Source organism: Cololabis saira, chromosome 17, assembly GCF_033807715.1.
Source record: "Cololabis saira isolate AMF1-May2022 chromosome 17, fColSai1.1, whole genome shotgun sequence".
NCBI classification, from domain to species: Eukaryota; Metazoa; Chordata; class Actinopteri; order Beloniformes; family Belonidae; genus Cololabis; species Cololabis saira.
Window position 1 is genome coordinate 31,054,077 of NC_084603.1, and position 22,569 is coordinate 31,076,645.

Genomic DNA, 22,569 nt, shown 5'->3' on the forward strand with positions numbered 1-22,569 from the left:
ACCCCCATTGAACAGCTCCTCCAAGGACAGAGTCATAACACACATCTGATTTTTTTGTTTTGTTACAGAGCTCCACTTCTCTTGCTGTGTCACCTACAATCAATATGATGAGGGGGGAGGGTTTTTCTAATTCTTTTCAAACAGGTATTATAGTAACTCGTACTGAATTGCGTGTCTGGGAAAGGGCAGGACAGCAGGTGTTGCCCTTTTTCTCCATTTATTTGGTAAAACTTAAGTCTTTGTCCACTGAAATGGGCATCTCTGTGCTGCAGGAAGAAGCTGATTCCTGCTGTCACAGACACACAAGCAGCCAAAGCTAGAATCTAAATAGAGAAGACGATTTTTCTTTTTTCTTATTTCGACATTCCAGTGTATTCTATTAAGGAATAAAGAGCCTGGGCTCCTCTCTGTTGTGCTAAAGTTCGCATGTGAAAGGGTTGAAAGGCAGAGGGAACACTGCAAGCTGCTGCTGAGTGTTCAGCAGGAACAAACATGGGACATAAAAAGACCATGAAAAGAAAAAGCATTTGCATCACAGTCGATTCGTTTGTTAACCGTTTACTGGGATGTCTGAGTGTGTGTGTGGTTTATATTCCCTTACCTCCTACCGGTGATCCCTGCGGGTCCGGCACATGCATCATTAAAACGAGTCCCCCTTTAACTGCAGTTGATTGTAGTGTTATGCAAATGAGTTATTGTTTCAGGGCCTCCCCCTTTCCTCTGTCTGTCTCCCACGCGGAACTCTCGCCTGCTTTACAGCACCGGCTCTAACATCCACCTTCCACCAATATGTAACGTATGCAACAATTGTAATAGCCGCTGTTTCCATAACGACAGGCCCACCTCCTACCGGACCACCCAGCCTCTGATTAAATATATTTTTAGTGTCAGAAGGAACTGCCCCTTTCAATTAGGTTCCATTCAAAGTTTTGACATGAATATGGAGAGAGAATCAAAAATGATGCACCTGTTCTTGCCATATGTGCAGGCATGCTCGCTAACACAATTTAACAGATGAACCGAGTCAACCATAAAGCATTTGAGACTCTGGAAGAGAATTAGTTGAGCCAAATGTCTTTTAAGAGATGGAAATGTGAAGAAAGATCTCAAAAAGTGACATTTTTAAGTTAATTTTTTAATCGTCCTGATGCTGAATGTTGATATTCGTTATCTTTCTGAACAGCAGTGTTGTTACTAACAGAGGTGTCAAGTAACAAAATACAAATACTTTGTTACCTTACTTAAGTAGAAATTTTGGTGATCTATACTTCACTGGAGTAATTATTTTTCAGACAACTTTTTACTTTTACTCCTTACATTTTCACACAATTATCTGTACTTTTTACTCCTTACATTTTAAAAACAGCCTTGTTACTCTATTTCATTTCAGCCTTTAAAAAAAACTATCCAGTTAAATTGCTCCATCCGGATAGAGTGAATTTGGTTGTGGTTGTTTCAGATGTTCTTGTCCAGTTTTGTTCTTACATCCGTTCCCTCAGATTCCTGCAACTAAACTTGGATGTACATTCCAATAAAGGTTAGGATAAATGATAACATGCCTCTGAAGTTTGACTTTTTGCACCATTACAATACTTATAGGCAACTAGTCATCATATCTGCTGCTCTCTGAAACACATGTTAATGCTCAATAGTACACATATATGGTTCTTTAACATATTTGCATTATACTAAGATACATTCATTTTCAATGGCTTTTGTCCTTAATGGCTTTTTTCCCCCTTACATTACTTTTACTTTTATACTGTATATATATATATTATATAGTGGTAAAAAACTTGAGTTGATACTTCAACTTCTGCAGGAGTATTTTTAAACTCTAGTATCTATACTTCTACCTGAGTAATGAATGTGAATACTGAAGACACCTCTGGTTACTAATAATGAAGTGAAGATGGAAGTTGGAAGTTTGTCCTTTTTCATGATAAATTACAGTTTCTGCTTCATTTGAAGGAATCCTTGATTACTTGTCATCCAGCTTGCTCCCTACGATCACTACTGTTGGCAAATCCCTCACAAAGTAACTCCCGTCCCAGTGGTCACAGTTATCACAGTTTCCCAGGTGGGATTTTCCATCCTAAAGTGATGCCACGTTGCATAACATAATGCGAACGACAGACCGTCCATCTATCCAACAACTCACGTTCCACTGCTTCTCCCACCGCCGACTCCAAACAGGAAGTTTCAAGGCAGAACTGTGCAACTCGTTGGACTGATTTTTACAGAACAAGGAAGAATTTGTATTCTGACAATTACTCTGTATCAGATGGTGTATCTCTGTGAGCACTGGTATTGATACTAGAACACCTCTGATTTCTTTGTACACATAGCACACAGTGAGCAAGTGAGTCCCTACGGTGGCAAAGAAGGGAAATAAATATTCTTTAATCACTGTCAAACAACTGTCAGTTCTGCCTTTCTTGTTTCAGAGAAAAAAAGAAAACAAAACAAAATAAACTATGTTCTCAAGGTCCTTGTTTTGAAAAATTGACACAAAAAATCCCCCTCAGATAGAATGTAATTTGATTTTGTACAGTCATTTAACAAAAGATGACTTACTTCCCCAGACCACTCACAAACAGCACCCTGAGAGAAGAAACGATGTGGAAAAAAGGGACGTGCTGAAGTGAGTTATAGGACAAAGTAAGAAAAGTAGCAAAAAAAGATAATAAATTAATAAATGAAAGACAAGAAACAGTGGTGGGGGGACTAAAGCCAGACTTTGCTTAGCATGCCCAGCTGATCGAGTGTGCCAACAATAGCTTGGTCCTTCACCAAAACCACACACGAGCTCGTGCACGCTGAGGGGCCGGGGGCCTGAGCCATGGAAAACTCATCAAATCAGGAGTCTGAGGAGGCCAAGCAGGAAGAGAGGGAGAACGAGAGGACAAGAGGGATAACGAACCTCATCAAAGTAGCTAGTCTGAGTGTACGATTGCTGTCAGAGTTGGTTTGTATCAACAGAACTATTTGTAGCTTGGAAACACACACACACACACACAAGGTTGTCCTGACGACAGTGTATAGTCTCGCAAACTGAACCCTCACTTCCATCCTATGTCTCATTTCTTCTTTCTATTTGTTGCCATCTCTATTTTTCAGAACTTTACCATGTCCTTCCTCATTTCATCTCCAGTTTTGGTTTTCTCTGCTCCCTCTCTCTCTCTCTTCTCTTTTTTATTTATATATTCATTTTTTTCCCTTCCCTATGCAGCACCAGAAATGTCTGGAAAATGCTGACTACTGCAGCCTTAGAGATGAACCACTGGCTTAAGCTGAAATAGTCCTGCTTTTTTTGTTTTATTTTTTTTTTAAGTCGATATAATTTAAGACTAATCTGCCTTTGAGCCTCCCAGTAGTGGAAATAACCTTTCCACCCACGACTCCAGTCCCTCGTTTTGTTCTTCACTGCCGAAAATGTGTCTCATCACTAACTAATAAAGCGTTGCGCCCCCATCATCTTTTCCCACCTGTATTTCCACTAATATACTCTTATCTGAAAAGCTTTTCTGCTCCGCTGCTTTGCCCCCTGCTTCTATCCTGCAGCTCTGACTCCTGCAGCTCTTTCTCTCTCTCGAGGATGCTGCTGATGTTTGCATTACTGTATTCTGGTGTCCATGTACACTTGTCAGTTCATTTGATTTAAAAGAAATGCAAGTACGCAAAAGTGACAGTTTTTCAACAAGATTTGTGACTCATCTCGTGGATGGAGAAGCTGCAGGAGCAGATCCGTCCTCCGGGGGAAGGAACAGACCCCCGCTGATGACAAGACAAGGAGTTCCTGCCGGTATTGACATATTGGGATTAAAGATGGTGTACGTTTAGGGGGCACCAATGACCTGAATTATACACCTCTGTTTGTCTTAGTAATGTTTCTGTCTGTCTGCTTATCTGCCTGTTGTCTGTCATCCGTGTGTGTGTGTGTGTGTGTGTGTGTGTGTGTGTGTGTGTGTGTGTGCCTTCAGGCCTCCATCTTTTATTGTTCTGGACAGATAAAGAGATCGGGGCTCACAGAAAAAGAAGCCTGCAAAATCACTCACACACACATGGACACATTCATGGCCCTGCAGAGAGACACACACACACACACACACACACACACACACACACACACACACACACACACACACACACACACACACACACACACACACACACACACACACACACACACACACACACACACACACACACACACACACACACAATCAGATGGTTCTCTGGATGAAAGGGTCATTGTGGTAGCACAGCCACAAATCCTGGCAGCACTCAGCACTCGACAGCTAAAACACACACATGCGCACGCTCATGCGCACACAGAATTCCTGCTGGACAAAACACGTCTTGTCTTAAAAACCTGAGAGCCTGACCCATCCAAAAACACACACACGTACACACACACACACAGCTGCATATCCACGCCTGGAGAGGACATTACATACACCTCACAGATTCATTTCTTAGACATTATTCCATTCTTAAACATAACTGCTGTTTACTTCAACATAAAGTTTCATCACTCACATGATGTGGCCTTTTTTGTCCCCATTATGAGGACGTATTGCCATGATGCATATGGACACAGATGTTGGTCCGCACCACATCACTGATACTGATTTCACACCCCTGGACACATGCGCAGGGACTCATAAAGGTGGAATACTCTCATTTACAAATGTATGGCTTGGCGACTGACCCATCGGTGAAAGACGTGGGAGCCTGGCGCTATGAATAATTCAGAGCCTCCTTAAGGGTTAAAAGAGGCGGAAAATGTCCTTGTTATAGTCTGAAAGAGCAGACAGAATACACATTTAGAGACATAAGATGATGAGGAGAATGATGAAGCAGGGGGGCGAGACGGAGCGCATGCTATTTTATTCAATAAAAATGTTATCTGTAAAACATTGCAGCGGATACTTAAAGTGAAAGTGAAAGAAAATTGAGTGTTTTTCTCTCACAACACGGAGTATTGTACTTCTGGTTTTGAAGTGAAAAGCAGAAGAAAATGGCAGCAAAACACAGAGAAACGGGACAAATTGGATTTTTTTTTTAGCCTATATGTAATCTTAAGGATAATAAAAACACAACACATAAAGGATAAAACATCTAACAGTCTCTTTAAATGAGTGGTGTAAAACTGTTTGACAGACTATTTTCATGCATACACTGTATATACTTATATACTGTATATAGTATGTATATATATATATATATATATATATATATATATATATATATATATATATATATATATATATATATATATATATATGTATATATAGATATATATCGTATTTTCTGGACTATAAGCCGCTACTTTTTTCATAGGTTTTGAACCGTGCGGCTTATACAAAGGTGTGGCTATTCTGTGGATTTTTCTTCCACCAGTCGGGGCGCTTTAACCGGAATTAGAATAAAAACTAAGACAAAATAAATGCAAAGAAGAATACGCTACTTCTTCTTTAGCAGATAGAAGTAGGTAGAAGCAGATTTTAAACAGATACTTAGATAAATAAATATGGGTTATTTTCTCTTGGTTCTGTCCCGTTTTAATCAGCAAAGTTGCTGCCGTGTTAAAAGACACTGTTAGGAAAGGATCTATTTAGGTACAAACATGTACATCATTTACAGTTCAAAATGGTTCTGTACATGTTTAAATATCTAATCTAACAACATAAATATCTGCGGCTTGCATATCTTTTTTTTTTTAAATAGAGAGGATGCGGCTTATATGCAGGTGCGGCTTATAGTCCAGAAAATACGGTGTATATATATATATATATATATATATATATATATATATAGCTGTGGGTCATGATGAGCACTGTCTTTCCGTGTCACTGACAGAAAATATACTGTGTGTCATCTCCAGCAGACACATGAACGACCCGAGGAAATTACACATCCCCTCCATAAAGAGAGAGATCAGAAATCCCCTGACGATGACTTGATTGGGTGGCCTTGGACAGCAAAGTAAATCAATCAAAATCAGATCTGTCCTCTGCATGCTTCCCTCCCTGTATCACTCTCAGTCCCTTACCACCCATCACTCCCATCTGCCCCCCTCTCTTTCCAGCCATCTCCCCCACTTCCAACGTTTTCCTCTTTTTGTTTTCCTCTGTATCCCACAGCCGTCTCCTTTCTCAAACCTTTGATTTCCCGTTCTGTATCCAATCAGGCGTACATAAGTGAGTGTGGCAGGCCTGGCTGGTGTCTCGTTGCCGTGCATCGCTGCTTTAAACTAACAAAACCCCTCCCAATATCCCCCGCTCCCCACACGTACATTGAGATTTAAAAGGCCAAAGAACTTTTTCAGTCGTGCCAGATGTTCCCAGATTCATATTCATACAACAACATCCTCTCCTTCTCATTTTCCATCTCACTTTCCTTTATCTGCGCTTCTGTCCCATTCTTCTCTCTCTCATCTGGCCTTTTATTCACGTCTGTGTTCTTTTACAGAGCCTCTCTTCATCTTGTAATTTCCCTCTCACGTCCCTACATTCATCATCATTGTTTCCAAAAGCAGCTCATGTTTCTGTTGCATTTCTGTTTTTTGTTCTCTTTGTGCCACTTGCATCCTCTGCTTTTCTTCCCCCTTTTTCTCCTCCATCCTGAATTTGTTTGGATGTGTGCACACCATCTTCTCCTCTCTTTCTATAGTTCTTTTTCCACCCATGCCCCTTCCCGATCCATTTTCTCATCAGTTCCTCTCCTCTTTTCCGTTCAGGCACATCCCTCCTTTTCTGTCAATGCAGCTCTGTAGTGTAGCTCCACAGTCCATTCACTTTTAGCTCCATCAGCTGAAAATGTAAAAGGAACAGGGGCTTTTAGCTGCAAAGAGGCTCCAGAATTATATCCTGATATTGTGGATGTGACAGATGTGCAAGAGGAAAAAAGTTTTGACATCGTTATCCTTCCTGTCTCATCTACTCTGTGACTCCGCTTCCATAAACTGTCGTTCATTTAGATTCTTTAAGTCTTTTCTGTATTCATGCATCAACATCTTTCCCAAAACTATTTCGTACTTTCTTAAATGCTCCTTTATTAACCATCTGCATCGGCATTCCTTCTGCCCCACATCTCTTATTCTTCCAGTGGTCTCTTATTTCAAGGGACGTGCAACAGCCACTTACATCCTCCTCCTCTTCCCGCTTTGTCTTCCTCTCTGAAGCCTATTGATTCTCTGCTGGGGCCTCTTTTTTCTCTTTCTCGCTTCTTCCAGCTGTCAGGAGGAGATAAGATCTCCTGATGTCCCCCAACCACGATAAACAAATGCTGCACCTCTTGCACACTTCTTTGGAATACATAAAAACATACACACAGACACACAGAATCAAAGGGGATGGAAATTGGGGGGAGTTGATCAGTAAAGAAAGATAGATGGAGAAATGGGATGCGGATTTGAGCACCTTTTCATCTCCACCATCTCTTGAGATCTCTGGTTGAGGCAAAAGCCTCATTAAGACATTCTCTTTTTTTATTATCTCGCCGTATGCTAATTTTCTTTCTTTGCTCCAAGATGCCTTTCCTGTTTTACCTCCGACTACCCTTTTTAGGTCTCTTCTTCTATTCATGTTTCTTAACTATTATCAACCTTTCATCTCTCTTTGCATGCTTTTTTCTGTCTCACCATCCTTAACTTCCATCATCCATTGTCTCTGCTTTCTAATCCCCTTCACCTCTCCATCCTGCTACAGTGCACTTAATGTTCAATCTCTCCAGTCACCCGGAGCCCCGCTGTGCCGTCCTCCTTCCGTCTGCTGTCCCGCCCTCCTCCCAAACCCTCTGTCCATTCATTCAAATATTGATCTGGGTGTCCGTGATATGTCATGGTGATTGACAGCGCCTAATTGGCTTAAACCCACCCCCAGGGGCCTGTAGTGCTTCGCCTGATCTAGATACAGCTGTCCCATTGTGCAACAGCTGACACCTTGACCCCCGGGAACCACCGAGGGGTAAAAAGAAAAGATGTAGTAAGATAGAGAAAGATTGATGCATTTACAAGAAGATGTTTTTTCAATTAAATAACTTGTTTTTGTGCCATACTTTGGAGCCAAAAAAAAAGAATAGCAGCCCCACACCTCATATATACACGACTGTTTCAGAAAATTAGAATATTGTGATAAAGTCCTTTATTTTCTGTAATGCAAAAATGTCATACATTCTGGATTCATTACAAATCAACTGAAATATTGCAAGCCTTTTATTATTTTAATATTGCTGATCATGGCTTACAGCTTAAGAAAACTCAAATATCCTATCTCAAAAAATTAGAATATTCTGGGAATCTTAATCTTAAACTGTAAACCATAATCAGCAATATTAAAATAATAAAAGGCTTGCAATATTTCAGTCGATTTGTAATGAATCCAGAATGTATGACATTTTAGTTTTTTTTAATTGCATTACAGAAAATAAAGGACTTTATCACAATATTATAATTTTCTGAGACAGTCCTGTATACATCAGTACCTGGAGGTCACAAAGAGACGGATTTATGCCAGAATAGGACGATGACCTCTCTCCTCCAACAGAAGGCTTTTGCCAAGTGTTCTGACAGATGACACTGGCTTAAAGGTCAGCAGTTTTTTGTTTGTGTGGGTGTTTTTTTTTTTTTAGCTGCATGAACATCAACAACTGTGTGTCCTGTCAGAGTGTCCTTGAGCAAGACGCTAAATCGCTGAGATGGAAATGAGTGAAATGGGGAGGTGGATACCCGACCAACAGGCGAAAAAGCTGCCCTGTGCAGACCCAGATTAGCTGTGCTCTATTGAAGAGGCAAGGGGCAGAACACAGGGTCTTAGTGGATGCCACTAAGCCTTTAAAGAGCAGCCATCAGCCTGGGATAGCCCCCCGCCCACCCCCCACCCATTTATTCAGTGTCTGATGCTCACTGTTTACATTCAAATTAGCCCATGGAGACCTTACAGGCTGAACATTTGTGCTTAAAGGCAGGTCATGATCCGCTCGTCTGGAGGCCATTAGTAGTTTTAAAGCTTTGAAGCAGTTTTCATTCATAATGCTCGCTTCTCAAGCTGCATGAATATCCTTAAAAGCATTAAGGCCCCCAGATGGCTACAACTTACAGTACACTTTCCTCTCACATGTGCAGTTTAACTCTGGGTATCCTTGAATAAACTAGTGAGAAGGCAGAATCCACTTTTAAAAAGGCTTTTTTTTTTTTGCTTTGACCAATTAGGGCCTGATGTCATAAAGGGTTTAAGCATTTAATGCGTCTTTTTAGATGTCAGTCCAGGACCGACACACATATTCCAACATTTTCCAAAGGTGAAATAAGTAATTCATGATAAAAGTAAAGTGTTTAACCCTTTAAAGTGTGTTTTATGTATTTCCTGGTAAATAAAAGGGTTTTTCTAGAAGACCAGCAGGCTCTTGAAGGTAATTTTAAACTAAGCCTCGAGTCAAAATAATTCAAAACAAGGGGCCAGCATTTGTTTGCTGTTATCAAATTCTACATTGATATTTCCTTTCATTTTTTTAAATTGACCAATTACAGCCCACCAAAAAGCTTTTCAATGTACTATTGATTTGTATGATGACATTAGCATTTGTAGAGTTTGGCTTGGAAATGCATACAAGCTTTTTTTTTCCAATGTATTGATAGGCTTTGAAAAACAGTGCACTTTAATTACTGCTTTTACAAGCATTTTTGATTGATGACTTGGGTAGGAACCACATTTTAATGATAAATGATTTCCGGTGAGTTGATAGCATTGGGGTAAAGGACATTGATCAGCAATGTTGCAGCCCATTACACTTAACCATGCAGTGTAATGACCCCTAATTACCCACAGAATTCTCATATTATGTCCTTTACCTTCAAACCAGTGACAAACACTGGAGTTAGGGAGACAAGGGAAGACACAAAAGGCATTATGTCCAAGCATCCTCCCCTCGAAAGTGATCCCTTCTGCTTGCTCCCTCCCCATTATCTGTTTTCCAAGCCAGTGCTTGGATGTGGAGGATACTTGATGAAACCCCCATCCTCCATCCTCCATAACCCCCACGGTGGAGCCATGCAGGTCCACTCCCTTCATTCTCCAGGTTGACATAGAGTCCATTGTTGTTCTGCAATCTCATACTTCAGTAAACCTGCACTCAAATGTCCCTCGAGTCAAAGGTCTGCTCAATTGATGTATATTAGGCTTCACTCAGAGTCCCAGCTCAAATTTAATCTCAGTTCTAGCATGCAGATCCCATCTAGATAAATTTGTTGACAGTTTTGAACATCTTAAATAACACATGAAAGACAATACTGTTTCAATCCATGTACGAAGGTGATTTCAAAGTGATTCTAATTGAATTGTCACAGTTGTGTCTCAATCTGCAGGCGCTGGTCACCCAAGAATGGTTTGGATAGTTGTTCATGTTATTTGCAATGTGACACAGTTCTACGTCTGCCAGAGTGATTGAAGAGATGCTTTCAGAGGGTGAAAATGAGTCAGTTTATTCTGTTCTGACCCATATTTTTGACATGGTGGACAGTGGAGATGACGACGACGCTAGTCCATGGGTGGCTGCTGAAATAAAGCAGCACACAGCAGCCCTGCCCGTCTCTCACTCTTTCTTCTTGAACATTTGCACCACGTAACCATTTGTGACAGTAGCAAAGCCAGCTCACCCAAATCCATTTTATTATTGTTATAGCTCTATGCATGAGTTACCACCTACACCATAGCATATATATGTATATGTGGATTAGGGAGAGTCAACTAAAATACATACATTGAATCTCATCACTTGCTTTTTCACTTCTATTTCTTCAAAATATTGGATTTAGGTTGCAATCTGCCCTTTTCAACCATGTGGATAAAGTACTCCCAACCCCCCCCGAATGGTTCCAGATTTGACCCATGGCCATTTGTTTGCATTAGTGCAGAGACTTAAGGATTAAACAGATATTTAATTTAAGGATATACAGAACTGCTTCATCTTATTCAAGTCTATCCCAGGGACTATCCCAGCTGTCAGCGGGCGAATGTAGGGATACAACCCCGAACAGGTCACTAGTCAGAGTTAAAACTAAAATGCAACCTCACTCTCACTCCTGCAGAGTACCTGGCATCAACACACACAGGCAACAGAAAACAGACAACTCTCAGACGCCACAAAGAATGCTTCAGGCCGAGACTCGACCCTTCTTGCAGAGAGGAGATGCTGCTTTCTGTGAAAACCTGCAGAGCTCTGCTACGACTTCTAAACTTCTAAACGTAAAACCTCACCAGGAAGGTTTCCTTTAGCAAATGAACCTGCTTCTTCACACTCGAAGCAAGTCGCGCTTCATAAAAACATTGGCGAGATATCTTATCTTATATATAAGTGGAAGATGGTAATCCTCACAAAGGAAAAGACTTTTTCAACTCAAAATGTCAAAGCCATATATTTTCTTTGAAATGTTTCTTTCGATCTTTGAACTCGATGGTATTCAGCACTCCCGGCTCCGAACAGCCGGAGAGTTTTGGTGCATTGGCTTGTTGAATAAAGAACACCGCTGTTTTCTAATATTAAAAGGTCAAAAAGGCTGTCTAGACTGGCAACGATCTGTTTACCGCCGCACGCCTGCCTTTACAGACACAAAATCTCACTGTACTTTTCACACAGCACACCTGGGAGGATTTTCCAGAGAATGCATCCACCTCACAAACTCCAAACACTAATCCATAGTGTATCCTTCAGCAGCAAGCGTAAACTCACCGTTAAGCTTCATCTAACACGGGTTTAAACCGACTTTGTTTGGATTGTCCAGGTGCTTCTATGGTTATGGAGACTTTTGGTTTTTATAAAGATAAGCCAAGGAAAAGTCAGAAAAATGTCCACACATCCACACCCACACAGAGCCCGGGGTGACCTTGAACGTCTCACCTTTGGGTTACACGCGCACATGCAGACAGACAGACTGCATCAGAGGACCTTTCCTTGTTGTGATGCTGACCTTGCGTGGTCAGCGTTACCCACGTGAAAATACATGCATGAACATATGAGAGAAAGGCACACACACGTGCGCACAGTCACAGTGACCTCGTTTGTTCAACCTTGCCGCGGGGGTATAAACTACGCTTGTAGAGTTTGCCTCCGTAACATCACAATAAAAATAAACACTGCTGTGACAAATTCGATGTCACTCCACATGAACACTGAAAACGCACAAAACGTATGAAAATGGCTCCAAGGAGCTCGATGTAAAAAAAAATAAACTCAACCGGATTATCTGTATGCGTTTCACATAACCTGCAGTGACAGCCAGTGGCATTTTAATTGGCCATTAAAACTATTCATGTGCAGAACGGTGGATATTCAATACCCGCCATGAAACGGTGAAAAAAGGGTGCGAAAATGACTCAAACTGCAACAAGCATTCTTCAGATATCCACACCATATTTTGGTAATGTTGAAGTTAAGAGAAACCGAATGCTCACTAACACGGGCCCATGCTTTAATGGACAGAATCAACTTTCCTTTCAAGATTCCTGCATTTCAATTTCTATTACACGCATGAATTAGTGCCAGTAAATGTGCCTTGTATCAGGCCTTGCACAACTCTCTCCGTATGTAACTCTAACAAAATAACAATTAAGCGGCCCCTGGGGAGGCTATATCTGGATTTTAACTGAAAAAAAAAGGTCGTTTCAGTCGCAGCTGCAAGTGAAACCTAAAGCGGCAGCCGACAAGAGAGATGTAGGGAGTGAGAGAATGAGAAATGGAACCGACTTTAAAGAGGAGTGAATAATAAGAGGAGAGGAAATGGGCACTCTGAGCATACATATCAACCAAAACTAAGAGGAGAGATGACATGGAAAAGAAAGGGATACTGTTTTGTACAAATAAAGCTCCACAAGTCTCTGACTCATGCCTCAAGCCACAGGGCAGGCAAAGAAATACACTGTACTCAAGATGTTTGTGTGGGGAAAAAAGTTAAATAATACTCTCCAATGAAGAAGCAACAATCATATTCAATTATATTAAACCACTGTAAGTATCATGATCGATGCCTGGTCAGTGAGAGGGAAAGGAAATGGGAGAAAAAGTATGAGAAAAGGAAAAAAAAACAAGAAGAAAAACGGAGGGCAAGTGGAGTTCAGTGAGTGTTAACAAATAGAATGAGACAAACGGAGCCAAATGAAGAGGTTATAACAGTAAAGAGGCCAACCTCGCAGTAATGCTCTGTCTTGGAGAAAGAAATTAAAATAATTTGATGTGCATGAATTATATCGAGCAGTGCGTCAGTGTGGTGTGTGCACTGTATCCTGCCTTTCTGCATATGTGCATGCAACTGAGCCATGATTTGCAGTGCAGTGCTTTCATCAGAATATGTGAGGGTGTGTAGTTTCACACCAAGACTGTGAGTGTCTGGAGTTACACATGAGACTGCAGCACTGTTATCTCTTAGATCACACCTTGATATGTAGGGAAATAAGGGAGTGTGTTGTGATAAATGCAGAGTTTTATAAGAGTGGCTTATTAGTGAACTCAGTTATTGTTAGAGATGTACTTATGGATCGCCTGGCGATTAGAGTCGGCCAATCTTCGGCTGACTGGTTCTGACTAGGGATGGGCCAATATTGCAGATGATAAATCCAGTTTTTGTTTAGGTCAGCACTAAGAAATTACATTTTTTGTGGAAGGAGGTGAGTCGATAAATGTAGCAGAGTAGATTACTGAGAAATGTAAATTTCTTTCCAGTCACTAAGTGCATCATGATGCAGTCACCGGGAAGCACATCTTGAATGTGTAAATTTTTCACTGTGATTGCAGAATACTGAATGATAGCAATTTGTACAATCTGTAAGGCAAAACTAAGTTAGGAAAGAACAAAAACTGAAACAAAGGGGAAAAAAATGGTGCAGACTCAGTAGTGATTTGACCAGGAGACAAACAAGAAAAAAAAAAACAAAGAAGATAAAGAATTGTGGCCGAAGCCTTCTGTAGCTCTCCTTGGTTCATGGATTTCCCCTTCGGGATTCCCTTCATCCTAATGACCTCATTTAATGCTTTGCTTTTTCACTGGCTAAAGCTCCAACAGGGATCCCCCCCAAAGATCCAGATATTTGGGTTGTTTAATATCTGTCAGCCATTGGCAATGGGTGGCTAACACATGGGCAAGGGTCTTTGGTGAGTCTTTGCATTGTTCACACATAACGATCAAGTGCTGACTCCCCACCGCCTGCCAATTTGCAACAGATCTATCAGCGAGCTCTGCGACTGACAAATCGGGTCTAAAAGTTGTGTAGTGTGAAAGCACCCAATGGAGACTCAAGAAAAGCGACAGAAGAGGAAACAGGTGAGTGAACAAGAGGAACCTTCCAAGTTTACTGTATAGTGGGACCCTCTGAATAAAGATTGCAAATGTTTGTTTTTTTGTGCATGCTGTTGATTATAGTTCTTAGGAAGAAAATCTCAATCCAAAAATCCCCAAAAAAAAGAAGTGGATATCAATATCTTTCAAGAAAACTGCAATCTATGCTTACATCACATTGGATATACAAACTAAAACTCTCTTGAATATATCTTTCTTAGTCTTAAATTTATTTTTGGAACATTTTTGCGCTCATTGTAAAACCACAGGGGACAAATACAGATTAGAGGAAGAGGACAGAAGCAAAATATGACTGAGACTAACAGAAGAGGACAGTAGGGCTGAGAAGAAGGAGGGATAGGGGAATGCAGGAAATGAGAGAAGAAGAGAAGAGACAGGAGTGGTTGAAAACTACTAGAAAAGTCCCAGTGTGATCAAAGCGTTACTTTGACATCAAGCGAGTGTCTTGCCGGCATGCTGCCTGGTTAATGCTAGAAATGTGCATGCACACTTTGAATTGTTAGAATATGTAAAGCTCAGAAGCTTCATTTCATTGGGTCCAGCGATACTAATCTACACAGTAAGGTGCAGAGCCTGTTTAGTTTCACTCCATTCATTTATTTTAAACACAGGTTATCGTAGGTGAAAGCACCAACACTCAACTCTCACTTCCATCCCAGCACTAAGCGAAACAGTGCCACTGAACCCGGCTTCATTTGCCCGCAGAGAGGACAAACAACCGCTCTTAAGCCTTAAAACGCTGGTCTCTGAACTGTTACGCAATGCTTGTCTCCCAACGGAAGGCTAATGATGCTGCAGATAATACAGCTTTAACAATGTAGGTAGAGAACAAAAGGAGGCATATAATCTGATAATTAGGCTTCTTATTTTCAGAAACATGCTCCAGAGCCCCCACCCCCACCATGACATCAGACAGCACACTTTATAACAATTTGTTGTGCATTCTGCCTTGAAGCTTTATGTTCAGAGTGTTCATTATGTGGCTATTTCAGTCCACTGTACACTATGTCATCCAATTTCATTTCTCACTTTCTTGTTAGTCTAAACAGCAGCAAAACAACAGCAGTGTATAAGAGGAAGATCAAATAACAAATGTTCTCGGCCAGTTAGAGGTCACAGTTACAAGGTTTTTACACCGTCGGGCCACATGATGCCACCTTTTAGTCATACTATCCGACTGTTTATTTTCCTCTGGTCATCCCACGCCTCTCATGCAGAGTCCTTTACCTCAACCCCTGCTCATAATCAAATCAGCACCACACGGCATTTGCTTTTTCAGATGGCCACCGAGGCTGTGTGTGTGGACGGCCGGTGTCCGGTTTTCGCCCAGTGTGTCCATTTCGGCACATGCAATGCTAAATGAATTCTGTTTACAAGCGACACACACCTGTTTGGAACAGATTCTGCCGGCCAGTCAAATGCAACGAGCAGCATTCATGTCTTCACACATTATGAATACATGCATTTACACCCACAGACACGATGTTGGAGGCGTTGGCAGGCTGTCTGTTAAGTTCACCTTTACAAATGTCTTCCATCAGCAAAGTCAGCTTGATACAATTAACATAACCATGTTAATTATGGTAATCATCCATCCAACACACCGCAAATACATTCTGAAGCATCTGTGTGTGTGTGTGTGTCTGTGTGTGTACACATGTGTGTTTGTGTGTGCCGCTCTATTTATCTCTAGTGGAAAGCCCAATACTGATAAAACAGAGAGAAAGAGTGTTCAAGGTAAAATATGAAAGAAAGTTGTTTCACCTTTGAAACTGGTTGAAATTTTGCTAATCATTTGCTTGTTTAAAGTGGACCTGACATGCTTTTCCACATCGTGGATATTTTTTTAGGTTTTGCAAGACGTCGAGTGTAAGCTCATAAAGGAGATGCATGAGGTGCTGTATTTCTATTCAAAATAAATACGGTGTATCCAAGTTCTGTGGTGCAAGACTTTATTTTAGGAGCTCAACTAACTGCATCATGAGGTGAGGAATGCCTTGATTGGTCAGATTTTACCATAGAAGGTGCCGTGCATGTTCGTGAAAAGGACAGCTGGCTAAGCACCATGACGTTATTGGCCCAGCCAATGGAAAATAGATGATAAAGAGTTAAAATACATTGAACACTTAGTTCATTTTAAAAGCAAACGTCTCCAACAGCCACCAAAGAACCAGTGATCGGCTTCTGCTTCATACAAATGGTTTTGTTTTTGTGTCCATAATGTCTTGGAAGACGTGTACTTGGTTGCTAGGATGCAACAAACATTTTCCAGTGTAGCTGAATTGCTTGTAAAGTCGTCACACATGGAGCAGTTGGCGTGTAATCTTATTTGTTGCAGTTCGTCTGGTTGGGGACTTTTATATCTGAATCCAGTTTTGATCGTAGACATAGATAAGTAGTCTCAAAGTTTTGTTTATCGTAGCTTGATCTCTGACTGGAGTTGTGCACATTTACGAGCCAGCCCTGCCCTTCGTGAGAACTTACAGAAATTTGACCAATCAGAACCTCTAGACATTCAACCGGTCAGCGAACACTTCAGATAACTTCGTCGCATTACAAACTGTTCAGAGGCATGATGCATAGACAATGTAGAAGTAACATAAATAAAACAAAAAACAGCTGGAAATGGTTTCTCATTTCCACTTTAAAGATAAGATAAGCAATTCTAAGCATTTTCTAACCCATAATACTTTTCAGCACATTTAGTGAATGTCTCCTTACCAGCAGCTAGCTGTTTATCTCCTAAGTACACATTTAAAGAAAATGTTTTTTTTCATACACAGCTCTGGCTCCGTAATTTCGAAACAAACATTTCTCCAGCCAATCACAGGAAGAGTGAAGGTCCATGCTTGGGGGAGGGCTTGGGAGAATGTATGAGAGAGTTTCTCTGGGGCACAAATTGTGGATCATTGTGGACCATTTCTTCTACATTCATGAATTTTGTGAATTTAGTGATTTGCATGACTTTTTGAACATTGATGGGATTTTAAGTTCATGGATGAAAAATGAGACTATGACTGACCGCTTCATTGGTGTCTGTGAAAGGAACGTGAACACACACACACACACACACACGCGCACACACAGTTAATTATTATACTGAATAATGAGACGCAAACGACTCATTAAATCTCTCCTTGACCCACACAGAGAAATTTGTCTCTCTTCCTCTGTCTGTCTTTCTTCATCACTAAGTCTTCTGTTCTTCAGACAATTTAACAAACCAGAAGCCTTTTCAGCTGTGAATTATTACTTATTATTTAAGGAGACCCCCGAATTCTTCCTGGCACAAATGTGGAGTACATGACAAAGATGACGAATGAATAAATGAATTCAAAGCAGAAACACAAATGACTGAGGGAAATAAAACAGACTCTCTTTTCTTTATATCAGGTGACTGATGGCAGGAGATGGGAAACCACCTGATGGCATGAAACGACTGTCACAGCCAACAAATTACACAGGATCACACAGATCTGACCACTCTCTCTCTTTCTAACACACACACGTGCATGCACACAAACACACACATCTGCAGAATACTCACAGCGCATATTACACTTGCAAAGTCACATTCAGCAATACATGGGCTTTCACGTACAGGCCAGCATTTTCTAGATGAAAGACCTCTGGTGCTCTCTCTCACACACACACGTTATCTAAATCAATATCACTCTATCTGGGGTAATCAGTTTTCATTGTACTTGGATCAATGTCCCCGTCCACACTGTGTTCTGATCATCAATATTAAAATCGATGAGATCACTCATGAATTCTGAATTAACATCGATCCAGACTCCACTGTTATCGCGATAACTTTCCCGCCTCGTCACCTGGCGGTAAATCCGGGCGGCCTGTCCTGTCCACAACCCGCACGCGGGAGAGAAAGGGTCGCCCAAAGTGAGGGTCAATAGTCGGCTCTAGGGGTGGGTTAAAAATATCGATATTTTATCGATATGCATGTGTAGGAACGATTATTGATACATAAATCCAAGTATCGATTTAAAAAAAAAAAAAAAAAAAAAAAAGATTTTTTTTTTTTTTTTTTTTTTTTAATCCCAATTTTTTCCCCAATTTTATCACCCAGTGCTCCTACCTAAGTCAGTCCTGGGCATTGCTCCATCTACCAACCCCGGGAGGCCCTGCACTGAGCTCAAGTCTCCTCCTTACTTGAGGAGTGAGCAGGCTGCTTCTTTTCACCAGGCAGGGTGGGGTTTCTCTGGCCGGACGTGGCGCGTGGAAGGATCATGTTATTCCCTTATTGTAACCAGAATATCGATATCGAATCGTATCGTATCGGAAATCGTATCGTCTTGGGACCTAGTGTATCGGAATCGTATCGTATCGGGAGGTCAGTGATGATACCCAGCTCTAGTCGGCTCCCTCTGGAAAACAGCACACAACGCTTTAGCATCGAGGACCAGCGCACTTGTGTTTTGTGCTCGGCGTCTTTCGTTCGAGCGCTCTGAGTCACGTCCTCGTTGTTTTCTGCCACCGTTCTGCCTCCTCTCCCCGGCCCTCGTGCAACTTCAGCAACACTTATCAAATGCGAGACACGTTCACGAATCACACTGTGACTACTTTTGTGTATGTTCTACAAAATTACAGACATTTTCCAGTGAGCTAACTAAAACCTAGTGTTTCTTTTATTGCTTGTCCTTTTTGTGGGTTCAGCAACTGGAGTCATTCCCTGCCACAAAGTAGAAGAAAAGACGCACCAGAGTGCATGAACTGCATCTCGTGGACTGTAATTTAAAATCGCTGGCGTGTAGAACGCTGAAGGAATAATTCAAACCACATGAGCGCAAGAAAAAAAAAACATACAAACTCCATGCTTGAGGCCAAGGAAACTAACTCTATTACTGGGAAAGAACTATGACTATGTCAACAACACTGAACCACCTGTGTTGTTGGTCTCCCTTGCATGTGAAAAAATAAACGAATATCCGGTAAAAGTGTTTCCTCCCTCTCACTGAACGAAGACAAATAAGCTACTACCTTCTATTTTGGCTTCTAGGAATGAAAGTTAGAGGATTAGAGGTCAAAAACATTAATTACCGACTCTGTCATTCCTTCTGGTTGAAACCAAAGATTAGAGTTATAATCCAATTGCAGTGCCATGGGAAATTTTAAATCAGTGGAACATCTCCACGGCTTCAAGAGCTGCCAACTTAAGTAGATGGGGGCGAAGATGCGGGGGGGAGGAGAGTAAAACGGATGGTTATAGCTGTGACGCTGCTCTCTATCGAACCTGCAGACCCAGAGGCAGCAGGAACACAGAAAGGAAGAGCTGCTAAGGCACAGCCACCCCATCAGTCTCACTGGGAGGTAATGTGAAGGTAACAAAAGCAGTCACTGTGGACATGCCCATCCGGACAGGCTAGAATGGTGTCTGTGTGTGGTAGAGAGAGACAGTTTGAGGTGTGCAGATTGAATCTTGTCCCTGGGGAGCCTAACTACCTCTCCATCTCTCTCGCTGGCCCTCTGAGAGGGAGAGGTTGGTAAAGAATTTTGAAAAAAAAAAAGTCAGAAAGCAGGAAAACAACCAGAGCGGAGCCGTCTGTGCAGCAGCACAGCCCAACAGCTCCCTCTGTCGTCACCGGGAAAAGCTTTCATTCACTCCCCTCTTTACGCCAGCTTTCCTTCTCCGAGCTGCCTCTTAGTCTCACACTTCTCTTCTAATTCAACTCTTTCCTTTTGTTCCCCCTTTCCCTTTCAACTGTTTCCAACATCTCATTTACCCTCCCTTTCTGTTTTCTACAAAGATCCAACTTTCAAGAATGAGGAGCTGCTACATAACTGAATATAAATGTAATGATTACAGAACAATAAAACAATGCATCTTACTGAGTTATAACAGTTGGGTTTGCAGCCTTGAAACTCGACATCATGTCATCTTTTTTCCAAATGTAAAATTACTCATTTCAATAATGTTGAAAAATGAATTTAATCTTGGCTTTGGCTCTTTAAAACTTGCTATCCAAGAGCTGAAATGCTACAGAATCTGAGGACAAAATCAAAAGAAAACATGGAAGCATGAAGAAAAAGAAGAAAATTGAACAAAGGGGACCTCTATAAGAGCAATGTGGGTTTTAAACCATCAACCTGGTCTTAATGCGAGTCATGCAAGCCAGGCAAACAGATCAGAGGACATTCAGACATGTTGTATCTTTATAAAACGTCAGAGCATCTAACTTGACTGGGACAGCCTTGTTTTCTCCTGAAGGACTGTGCACGTTCGCATGTTTAACAGCATCTGTGTCTCCTGTTAGGAACACAAGCATGAGTCACAGTATTCCCGTTGCCAGATCCTGAAGCAGCTCTCTTGAAATCCAACAAATCTGATGACATTTCTGTGTCAGTTTCTGTGTGATTTCTTGGATGAACATCAGTGCACGATCTGATACCTCCACCGCCCCGCTCTCGTCTGCTATCCAAGCCACGTTCCAGAGCACGGCTCACCCCTAAATAGCACAGAGATGTACCGGTGCAAGGGTACCAGCGCGCCTGCCTTGCCTTTAAAGTACACAATCACTTCCACAGGCGTGAAACCCACACTTTTGCTGGAACTGTTCCTTCCTCAGACAGCTAAGTGAAGGCAGGCAGCCTCTCATTGCAGGATTCCTTTTAGCTCAGACAGCAGCGGCTCTCATAAGAGAATGAGACAAAGTAGACTCCTGATAGAAGTCACGCTGCCCTCCTCTCCTCCCCTACCTTCTCCTCACATCCTGATGGGAGTCACGCTCTTTTCGTCTCAGCCCGCTCCTCCGCTTGTCTAGCCTGTTGTTTTACCTCTTATCCTCTGCAGACCGCAACCTCTCCCCTGATTCCCTTTCCCCTTCTCTGTCCTCTTGTACGATATATACACTCGCTTGGCCTGGAAAGGGATATTCTCTTCTCGTAATGTGTAAAAAATGACCAGTGAACCACAAATTCAGCCAGAACAAGAAAAAAGAGAGGAATTCTGTTTTACTCTTGATGCACTTGTTTACATTGTGGCTTGAAAATGTTGAAACAAGGGTGAAAAAAAAGCTTTGCTGTAGCTTAAATATCAGAAGCAGATGCAAAAATAAATAAATAAATGGATGTTCTTTTTGTCATGTGTGTGAAGTGGCTACTGAACCACAATGTCAACCAGCACCAAAAAAAGCAAACGGGGGAATTCCGCTTTTCTTTGCAAGGTTAACTGATCTGTGGGCCAGTTGCAAAATATACACCGAGCTCTGTTTGAGAAGCAACCACATAAAAAGGACATGTTGTGGGGGGAAAAAGTCACAACTGCAATGGTCCAAAAAAACCTTTCATCTACACATAGAAGATACAACTCCAGAATTTAGATTTTCCTTTCTTTAATCAAACAAACTGGAGCAAGTCCTACTGAAATCCACCTATCTGTGTATGCTCTGCTGGCTGCAGACTTGTCTTTTTTTTTTTTTTTTTTTGCAAAGGCACTGCAAGAACTGCTAACCAGCCGGGCCTGGATGGCGAGAAGTCCCCTATGTCGAATAAAATACAACAGCAGCAAATGATTTTCTCAATGGTTCCCAGCAGACCATGGTGGTGGAGGGGGGGACCAGAGGAGGGGGATGGGGGTGGCTGAAATTCAAAGGGGGGAGCAAAAGTAAGCAGGATATAGGGGAGACATTTCATAAAGCAACAGTGTGGAAAGCAGAAGGTCTGAGCGCTTTGAGAGGGAGAGAGTTGAGATTATAGCCTGCTGGAGAGCAGAAATCTTCAGCTGTGCGATGAATACCAAAGACCGTGCAGCCTTATCCCCAACGCCCCCGCTGAAGACGCAGCGGAATTACAGAGGCACGGGTTTTAGACGCACATTTCCTCTCAGATATTCACATCAGACCAAATAAATGTGTACACAATCCACGTCCAGTCTGTTTCGGCGGACGTCTGTAGAGCAGTTTAAAAAGGGAAGCGCTAATGTGGCCCTGCAGGGACCGCGGTCCAGACCTGCGCACCTAATTGAGTGCGGAATGAGTGAGTGGACGCGGCTCCGGGCAGGTGAAATGCGCACACGCGGAGACAGAAAACACGCAGATGGATTGAGATAAAATCCTTCCGGAATACTGTAGGGATTGGCGCTTATTCAGTTTAAATCCATGAAGAGAATGGAATTTTTAAAGATATGTGAAGACTAAGAGAGAAAAGGGGGAAAGAATAGCAACTAATGAATTAAAGAAGTGGATGATAATATAGACTGG

The 22,569-nt window shown here is 41.7% G+C and overlaps 1 protein-coding gene across 1 annotated transcript in view; it reads right to left on the reverse strand.

Annotated features, from left to right (window-relative positions):
* The window catches only part of cdh11 (cadherin 11, type 2, OB-cadherin (osteoblast)), a 98,899-nt gene that overhangs the window by 75,055 nt on the left and 1,275 nt on the right, over positions 1 to 22,569 (reverse strand). The window lies entirely within an intron of this gene.